General features: G+C 64.7%; 1 long non-coding RNA gene across 1 annotated transcript; it reads right to left on the bottom strand.

Annotated features, from left to right (window-relative positions):
• Nucleotides 1–1,747: 1,747 nt before the first annotated feature.
• Nucleotides 1,748–9,027, bottom strand: LOC144374495 (uncharacterized). The gene is made up of 3 exons (XR_013433873.1): nt 8,856–9,027; nt 7,515–7,900; nt 1,748–1,899 (listed from the first exon to the last, which is right to left on the bottom strand). It is a non-coding gene; the product is annotated as an uncharacterized LOC144374495 (long non-coding RNA).
• Nucleotides 9,028–9,296: the final 269 nt, after the last annotated feature.

Raw genomic sequence — 9,296 nt, 5'->3', positions numbered from 1 at the left:
GGCAGACCCGGCAGCCCTGGGGTCAGGTCACATCCTAAGGGAGGGGACACACGCCCTCACAAGGCCTGGTGGGATTGAGCAGAACTTGGAATGAGGTCCCCTGCCGGTTCTTCCTCCTGCCCCCACCCAAGTACTGTCCAGGGGAGGAGGTTCAGGGACAGGAAGGCAGTGACCTGCTGTCCATCTGGTATGAAGCAAGTCAGAATCAGGAGCCGAGACATCGGACAGGAGTCCTTCCCCCTGGGGGCGAAGGGGGCTGGACAGGATCAGATGCCCTGGGGGTCCCTCCTGGGGGCCGCCTTCACTTCTGAGAACTTCTCCATCTGGCCATGTCATGTGGGACTCGAGATAAAAACTCATTTTTCTTGGAAGGGTCTGATAGCTAATGTGATACATAGCAATGGCCCAGTTGTGTAAATACACAGAGAGAATTGTAGAATTCTTACCCTTGGAATGATGAACTATAAACCAAAAGGCTCAGGAGAAAAATGTAAATACATATGGGGGCTATTTTAACATCACCGTTTACCTCTGGGGGCAGGGATGGCCTCTGGTGTATCGGCCAGCTCGGAGATGCACATTGCTCAATGCAGTGTTATGAGCAGGAACGTGTTGAACGGCCATTGATAGAGGTTGGTTCATTCAGATTGAAGCCTAATCTTCTTCCCTTCATTTTCTTGGCTCCAGTGAAGTTGCTTTCGGATAAAACCCTTCAGCGTGTCCAGCAGATGCAGAAACGCCAGGGGCAGACCCAGCGTTGGAAATGGCGGTTTAGTGAGTACCTGAACCAGCTCCTTGGAAAAAGATTGGTCTCGGCTGCTATCTTGGTGAATGTGGTCACGCGGGAAGGGTGCCAGGCTGGGGAAGGCCGGGCTGCCCAGGCGGCCGAAAGGGAAGTGGCCTGAGAGGAGACACTTGGAGCCCCTACCCCATATCGGAGGAGCCCCGTGCTGCAGACCCCTGGCCCTGCGCATGCCGGGGAGATATTTATGTCAACAGCAGAGCCGGGCGAGCGGCCAGCGTGGGAAGTGAGATGCCTGTCATTGTTACTCCGCCGTCATTGCGAGGACAGTAATCACACTGCTCAGTGCTTGTGATTATGGAAAATGGTTCCCTTTGGCTGAGGTGGCGAAGGGGAGGAGAGAAGGCAGCTTTTAGTGGGCCGGCGCTCATCCCTGGGCTGGGTCCAGGGTTAAAATAGGACTCCTGCAGGGTGAGGCCCAGGCCCTGGCCCGGACAGCCTGGGCTCTGGGCAGCGGGGCCTTAGCAGACCTCGGGCGGGCAGGACTCTGGCGGTGCGCTCCTCCGTTCTGCTGGGCTCCCCCAGCACCCGCTGGGGGCGGGCTCTTCACTCAGGTTGTGGGGGACCCGAGATGCAGAGGTGGGCAGGGTGGAGGCCCAGCCTTCCAGAGCGGACCGGGTCTGGAGGAAATGAGCCCAGAGCCCAGCAGATGCACGGAGAAGAGTCCCCTTCCCCACACCTTGGTGTCTGTGGAGCTGGGGGCTTCTGACTTGAGCCCAGAACCTGGCCCTGCCGGAGGACCCTAGGCTCTGCCATCGGCCCCTCCCTGGCTGGGCCGGACCTGGAATGGGAATGGAGCCCTCCACAGGGAGCAGATGGAGCTGGCAGCAGCCCCCGTCCTGGGGGACGGGAACGGTGGGCTCAGGCAGAGGTGGGCTGGGGGGCCTGGGAGCTGAAGGCAGGGCGCAGCAGGCAGGTGAGGGGGCGCTGAGTGGCGGCACCGAGCAGGGCTGAGGTTTTTATTTTTGAAATTTTCAATTGATATGAATCACATAACATTCAATTTGCCATCTTAGAGGGAACAGATCACCAGCGTTTACACCTTCCCAGCACTGTGCCGCCATCAACTCGGTCTCGTTCCAAAACGTTTGTGTCACCTGGAAGAAAACGCTGTACTTAATAAGCCGTCACTCTGCGCTGTCCTGCCCTGGCCACCTCCGGCCCGCTCTCCATTTCGGTGGATTGATCTATTCTGCACCTTGGTGTCAGTGGACGCCTACTTTCAGGGCCTTCGTGTCCGGCTTCTTCACAGTGTTTTGAGGTTTATCCGTGCGGAGCTGGACTTCTCTCTTTTTATGGCTAAATAATATTCCAACCTGTGCCTGTTCCTTGGTGGACTTTTGGAGTGTTTCCCAGGGGTCTTTTGAAAAGAAAGAAGAGGTTCTGCCCATGCTCCTGCAGGGCCTGGGGCTCCACAGGGTCTGAGGGCCCTGCAGAAGCTGGGTGGAGAGCTCAGTGGCCAGGTAGAGCAGGCGAGGGGAAGGGGGCCTGGGGCGGCAGTGGGCTGGGGGATGCCCTCGCCCAGCTCCTGGCAGCTGCTCACTGCTGGTACCAGGCAGGGCGTGCTGAGCCATGGCCCTCCACCGGGTGCCGAGGGCCTCTGTGGGGCCCACAGGCCTGCGAGGCCTGCGTCTGGAAGGTCGGGAAGTGGGAGTCCTGGACACCTTTGTGGGAACACCGAGGCTCCTGGGCTCTGGTCCAGCTGGTGGGAGTCGACGCACTGTATCTGTGCCCGGACCCCCCGCAGCACGTGCCCTTCTGTCCCCACTCCACAGAGTAGGAAACGGAGGCTCACAGAGGTAAAGCCACTGGCCTGAAGTGGCCAAAGTGACGGCAATGCAGCCCTGGACTGCAGGGTGCCCTGGCACATGCTGGGAGGTGGCAACCGGGCGCTTCCCTGGCATGGGCACGGCCTGTGACCCCACGACTCCTTCCTAGTTTCCTTGGACCCAGCTCACTGTTTCAAGGTTCATTTGTAAATCTCAAGGGACACCTGACACAGAGGTCACCATTGTGAACACGCTTAGTGCACAGCCCCCAGGAGGCCCGTCCACCCGCCGGGCACCCCACCTTCAGAGCTCCCTCACCCCCGGCCTGGGCCTCAGTCCCCTTGAGACACCTGCCCCCAGCCCCCGGCTCCACAGCTACTTTCTGTGTCTGCAGCCTGGTGACCGGGGCCTCCTGGGAGTGGCGTTCTGCGTGCCTGTCCTTGTCACCAGTGGAAATGGGAAAGGAGGGATCGCAGACCGGAACCGAAGGCCAGAGTTCAGACAGGCACCAGGTGACCAGGGTCGCCCTGCTCTGCCTGGGTGACTGGAGCCCGACCCTGTGGGCCCGGGCAGAGGGTGAGGGGCCTCCCGGCACCAGCTGAGACCTTCCTTGACATCCTCCCAAGACCCCAGGGAGCGAGGGCGGACTGTCCCTGATGCCCCGAGGTCTCGTCACATCAACTCGGACCCTCTGGACGAGAGTTTTGGGGCCACCCCTGCTGAGGCGCCGTGCTGGCCAAGCTTGAACAGCCGTCTCTCCCGCTTCTTCCACAGAGGGACCCTGTGATGGTGGCCCCCATACATCCCCTCTAAGACGCAGGGAGATGGCCCGGGGCTCGAGATCTCGGGCACCTCAAGGCCACCAGAGTCCAACCTTCGCTTTCATTTCCGAATACCTGACCTCAGCTGCAGGACGCGGAACCCCCACCCCTTGACCACCCCTTGACCACCTGGGGAACAGACCGCGGGAGCAGGTGGCCTGCCCAAGCCCACGGGGCTGCTGAACGGCAGAACCTGGCTCAACAGGCCCAGTTGGTGCCACCATTTCCTAGAAAACTCTAGAACTCTTTCTGCTGCTCCCTACGACTTTCCGTTGACCTCTCTGGAATTTGGAGTGAGCCCCGGGGACCCCACGTCCTGGTGGTGACGCACCATTACCAGGAATAGCGAGAAGGTTCGGGCGGCACCGGGGAGACCGTATCAGTCCCCGCCGCGGGGCACGACAGCCTGAGCCCTGGGCACCCACCCTGGCATCTCCTCCAACGCTGGTTTGCTCGTTTGCAGGGACCAGCAGGTGAAAGGCCTGGGGGTGACCGCTGGAACTTTCCAGGTGCAGCTGACATCTAGCAGCCCCAGGGCCCTTCGGCAGCCCGTCCTGCCCAAGTGCTGGGAGTTAAACGGATTCTAATTAATGGGGCAAATATTTGCCCACGTCCACGTGCCAACAAAGAAAACACAGCCGTGCTCCTCAGGTAGGAGGAGTGTGGGCGCCAAGGCGCTGGCAGCCAAACAGGCGCCCACTGGTCCAGCTGGGTCTCTGAGACGCCGGAGCCCGGGAGGCGCCACGGAGGCCCCTCCTCTAGGGACCATGCCTGGTGGCCACGGGTGTGTCCCCAGGGTGGAGGGGCGCTCTCAGACTTCAGCCCCTCAGGAGGCAGCGGGAAGAGGCCTGGCCGGACGGCCTCCCATCGAGTCCAGTTTAAACCAAGAGGCAGGAAGGGGCGGCCGTCAGCCCCCATCTGCCGCTCAGACCCGGGGCCTGTCCGAGGAGCTTGGCCAAGAAGCGCCTCCGTGCCCTCCGGGGCCTGCGCCCCGACCCTCCAAGAACGGGGCCAGACTCACAGCCACTCGGGTTCTTGGTGCAAGGGAGCAGCTTGTCCCTCGTCCTGTGAGTTTGGGCCACGCGATTCCCAGGGAAAGAAGATAGGGGTCAAGCCGCCCTCGGGGCCCGCAGGCTCCGCTGGCCCCGCCTGCTGGCCTCCCCTGCGGGGCCGTCGGCCATCGAGAGCCCTTGGGGACGCCTCCCCTCACCCGTCAGTGGGCGGCCCCTCACGCGGCCCTCCTTCTCGCGGCCAGACGGCGCCCCGGCCCCCCGACAGAGAAGGAGAGGGAAACCCGAGGCCACGGCAGGCCCAGAGCCAGCTCGTCCCGCCCACGGCGGGCAGTGCCAGCTCCTGTAGCACAGGCCTGCGGTGCTCGCCACCCCTGGGGACCGTCCTGCTAGTCCATGTCCCCAGGTCACCCTGGCAGGGGCTGGAGTCGCTGTCTCCATCAGACACTCGAGAGTCCTCCCGACGGCGACCTGCTGGGGCCGCTGGCCGGGCCTCCAAGTCTGGCCTTTGTCAGCAGCCGGAGCGGGGTCGGCCGTGACGTGTGCCACCTGGAGAGGTCCCCCGCTGCCGCCTGCTCCCAGGGCCTCTCGGCTCAGCTGCCTGCACTCAGTGGCCTCTACTTGGTGGGCGGCACATCGGGCGATCAGGCCAGCCCTGGGAGGCCCTGGGAGGGCTCTGGGAGGGCCCGGCCACTGGTGGCCACTTTTGTGGGTGGCAAGGACACCCGCCCGCTCCATGTGGCACGGCTCCGGCTCTGTGGCTGGGCTGGGGCTGGCTGACGTGGCCCTGGTGCTGCTCAGGGGCCCGGGTGCCTCGGGCTCCGTCCTCAGAGCGCCCGTCTGCTGGCCCCAGGGCAGGCCTGTGCCCGCCGCAGGCGTGCGCGCCCCACCACCTGGCGGCTGGGAGCGGGGACCAAGGTGCCCTGGGCTGGCTCCTCGCGAGGTCTCTGACCGTGTCCCCCGCTGTGACCGCACTTGGCCCTGTGTGTGTCCCGATGGCCTCTTCTTATAAAGCCCCGTCCTGGGGACCAAGGCCGCCCTAGAGACTCATCTTAACGTGACACAGTCGCCTATCAGCCGGGCAGGGGACGGGCCCAGGACAGGGTCTGCGTGCTGTGGAGACCAGGCCCGGGGGAAGGGACATCAACGCGGGCCTCAGCCAGAGGGTAGAGGGACGTGTGGACACGGTCCCGTCTGTGCAGCGAGCGGGCAGGGCGCCCAGGAGGCTCCACACTAGAGGGTGAGGTCAGCGTCCTGTCCCCCGCTGGACGTGACCTCATAAACCAAAGCCAGGGGCCAACCGGTCCCCTGCCACCGCCTGCCAAGGTCTGGGAGCAAACGTTAGAAAACTGTTTCCCTTGGAGCAGCCAAAGTGCCCCCCGGGAAGGGAGGACGACCCTTCAGACCAGGACGGAGCTGCAGCGTGTGAGCCGGTGGCCCTACCCGGGGCAGCTTGTCTGCAGCCGTCTTTGGGGGCCAGTGGACAGCGCTGGGAAAAGTGGAATAAAAACCTCCGAGCCCTCGGATGACCCTGCACAGTCCCAGGTGAGGACCAAGTGTCCTTGGAGCAGCGCCTGCTGGGGGCTGGGGTGCCCTTGCCCCCTGGTTTCCACCCCAGCCCCACAAACACGTCCTCCTTAAACGTCTCTGCTGCTCTGGACGTTGTCCGTCTGCTGCTCCGAGGGATCCTCCTGCCTCAGCCTCCCGAGCCTCGGGGATCAGAGGTGGCACCGCACCCAGCTCTGCTTCTTATTTTGAGGCAGGTTGTCACTAAGTTGCAGAGGCTGGCCTCAAACCTGCAATCCCCCTGCCTCAGCCTCCTGATGGTTAGGAATCCAGGTGTGCACCACCCCATCTGGCTGTAAATTGTAAAATGAAGCAGAGGACAGACAATGGCAGCATGCTGTGGACAGGCCAGGAGGGTGTCCCCAGGCACAGGCAGTCCCAGTGGAGCTCTGAACGGGTGGGTAGTCCTGCAGGTATCAGGGAAGATCATCCCAGAGCGGTGCAAAGGCCCCGAGGGCAGCTGTCTCTTACAGATAACGTGGTTTCACCCTGGGGGAGTGCTGTGGGACAGGGATCCCCCGGGACCGATGACTCACGTCTCAGGCACGCCCGGGTAAACGCGGATGCAAGGCGCGTTCACAGAAATGCGTTATCAAGATACGAAGCACAACGGGGCACCAGTGGGTGGTGAATGGCCTGGCCGCCCGGCAGGACCACACTTAGGACGTGAATTAGGGCACCTGACAGCGTCCATGGGAAACAGAACGCACAGTAGGTGTGTGCCCGGCTCCCACCGGGGAGCCAGGCGGCTGCGTGCCAGGCAGCGGCTCCCACGGGCCAGGGCGGGGAGGGGCGGCCCTGACCCACAGGGAGAGCTTCAGACCGGACACACCAGCTCACGCTGCCCTTGGTGGCTGCGGTGACCAGCAGGTCCAAGCACAGCAGTGTCCGGGAGCTCCAGCCCCTCGGTCTCCGGACTGGCCTCGGCCTCCTCTCCGTCGGGACTCGAGGTCTTGGGTGCGCTCTCTGCGCCGGCCCCCGGACCCCGCTGCAGTCCCTTCTGAGGAGCCGGGAGCGGGGAGCCACGGGGAGGCCGGCCTCCACTGGGCATCAAGGCCACGGGCACAGCAGCCACAGCCTCCCGGGGCTCCTCCTGCACCCCAAAGCCAGGTCCCAGGAAGCGAGACGGGGAGGCGGCCAGAGAGGAGGCCGGTCCTCGGGAAGAAGGAGGAGGAGGAGGGAAGAGGGAGGAGGAGGACGGGGGAGGAGGCCAAGGGGAAGGCGGGGGTGTTGTTATTCTGAGAGGAAAGAGCAGGCGGCCCCCTGCACAAATCCCCCTGCTCAAGCCCCAAGTGTCACCAGCCACTCAGCACCCGGCCACACGCCAGCTCCACCCTGGGCACCCGGGACCCACAGAGCGCGGCACGCCAGACCTGGAGACCCCTGAGGCAAACCGCGTGGAGCAGGGAGTCTCACCCCAGAGGCCAGAGACCCCGCCAGCCCCCAGGGCAGAGAGGAGCCGAGCCACCAGCCCAGGACCAGGGCTCTGTCCTGAGCCTGTGGCAGGGACAGACGCTCCCAATACTATTCTTCACCCTTTTCTTACCGAGAGACCCCCTGGTCATACCCAGGACAAGGACTGCTTGGCCTCCCTTGCCCAGCCGCCGTCCTCCTGGGGCCTGAGGTCCTTGCGGTCACAGCGCCCTGACGCTGCTCGGTGGCCCTCCCCCATCTGGACTCGGACGCGCTGAGGACACACCAGGGGCCAAGAGGAGCCCTTCCCGCTCTCTCTGCAGGTCCCCGAGGGGCCCCAAGGCAGAGGGAGCGTCCTGTGGAGTCCAGCTGGGGCCAGCAGAGGCACAGACCTCCCTGGGGACCGAGGTGTCCTCCAGGACGTCCAGCTGCGGTTCTGAGTCGCTGCTGGAGGGCCAGAGGCGCTTGTTCCTCCCTGGGCTCCCTGGGCCGGAGCTGCCATCGTCCACCATCTGTCCTCTCGGGAGACACAGAGCCAGGGGACGGGCCAGTCAGATGGACAGTCTTGGACTTGATGTCCAGCACCCCCCAGACCGGGGAGGAGCTTGTCCTCAGACCCCCTGCCCTGCCCCCGCCCTCCAGCCGGTCCCCCAGAGGAAGGGTGTCCCAGCTCCCAGGGCCCCCCAAGAAGGAAGCTGGACGCAGAATCTGAGCCAGGGAGGGGGGCTTTGGAGGGTGGACAGGCCGTGGGGGCTGCATCTCTGGGTTCTCAGTCCCCCTGACAGCGTCTCCTCCCACGTGGGGCTCTGGGGTCCCTCGCGGCCCCACCCCGGCCAGTGAGGGCCCCAGCTTTGTCCTGTGCCCCGGGGGTCACGGCCTTGGCGGGAGAGCCGGCCTCCTGCAGGGCCCTGGGCGTACCGTCCCTCCCCTGCCTCCCCTGAGCAAGGACCCCTGAGGCCCTGTCCCCAGCGAGCCCAGATGGGCAGCAGCTACTCCGGCGGCCCAGCACGGCCCAGCCCAGGGGCTCTGGGCGCCAGGACCGACCCGGAGGACCCACGAGACAGTCCCAGCCTGGAGACTCGGCAGGTGGAGCCGCCACCCGTGGGGGTGACTGTGTCCCTGGGGACACCGGGCCATGAGGACAGGGGTCACATGGCCTGAGGGCTGTCCTCCTGCACACGGGACGCCCACAGTGCCCTGACGCTGCTCGGTGGCCCTCCCCCCTTCTGGACTCCCAAGACCAAAGTCCTGAAGCTTCACGCATCTGGACGTCACCTGTGTCGAGGGGGACGAGGGACCCCGGGTTTGTGCCATGTCCCGAGGCCCTCGGCCACTGGGGAGCTGTCTGCGTGGACACGTCCCCTGGCACTGCTGCCCTCGCCCCCTCCCCTGCTCAGAGGCAGACCAGACGGGGCTGGCTGGCTGGGGCGGAGTCCCCTGTCCCCATCGGCCCCTGGTCCCGTGGTGTCCTTACTTGTCAGCAGGGGCTGCAGGGCCACCTCCTCTGCTGGGCCCCGCTGGCCTGGGGGCGCCCCTGCTCCCTGACGGCCGGTTGGGAGCCGGGATCGCACCCTGCGCTGCGCTCTCGGGAGGCCGCGTCCAGAGGCCACAAGGTGCAAGTGAGAGGTGGCGGAGGTGGCAGGAGGTGGCCGTGGCTCTCGTGGGTTAATCATTACCCCGGAGACGCTTCCCAGGGATCCCAGCAGACCCTGAGGCTGGGCCACCCCCAGCCTCACCCGTAGCCTCGCCTGAGGTCACAGGTGACCTGTGACCACCTGAGCCTGTGACCCTTGGGTCAGGCACCCAGGGACCTCCATCCTGTGGCTCTGCTTGGAAAACGAGGGGCCCCAGAACACAGCCCGCTCAGGCTGCCCACAGCGGCCCCGGGCACCCACTCCCACTGCCCGGGCTTGCT

The sequence above is a fragment of the Ictidomys tridecemlineatus genome, unplaced genomic scaffold (genome assembly GCF_052094955.1).
Source record: "Ictidomys tridecemlineatus isolate mIctTri1 unplaced genomic scaffold, mIctTri1.hap1 Scaffold_7291, whole genome shotgun sequence".
NCBI lineage: Eukaryota > Metazoa > Chordata > Mammalia > Rodentia > Sciuridae > Ictidomys > Ictidomys tridecemlineatus.
This window is presented reverse-complemented; position numbering and strand designations above follow the sequence as displayed.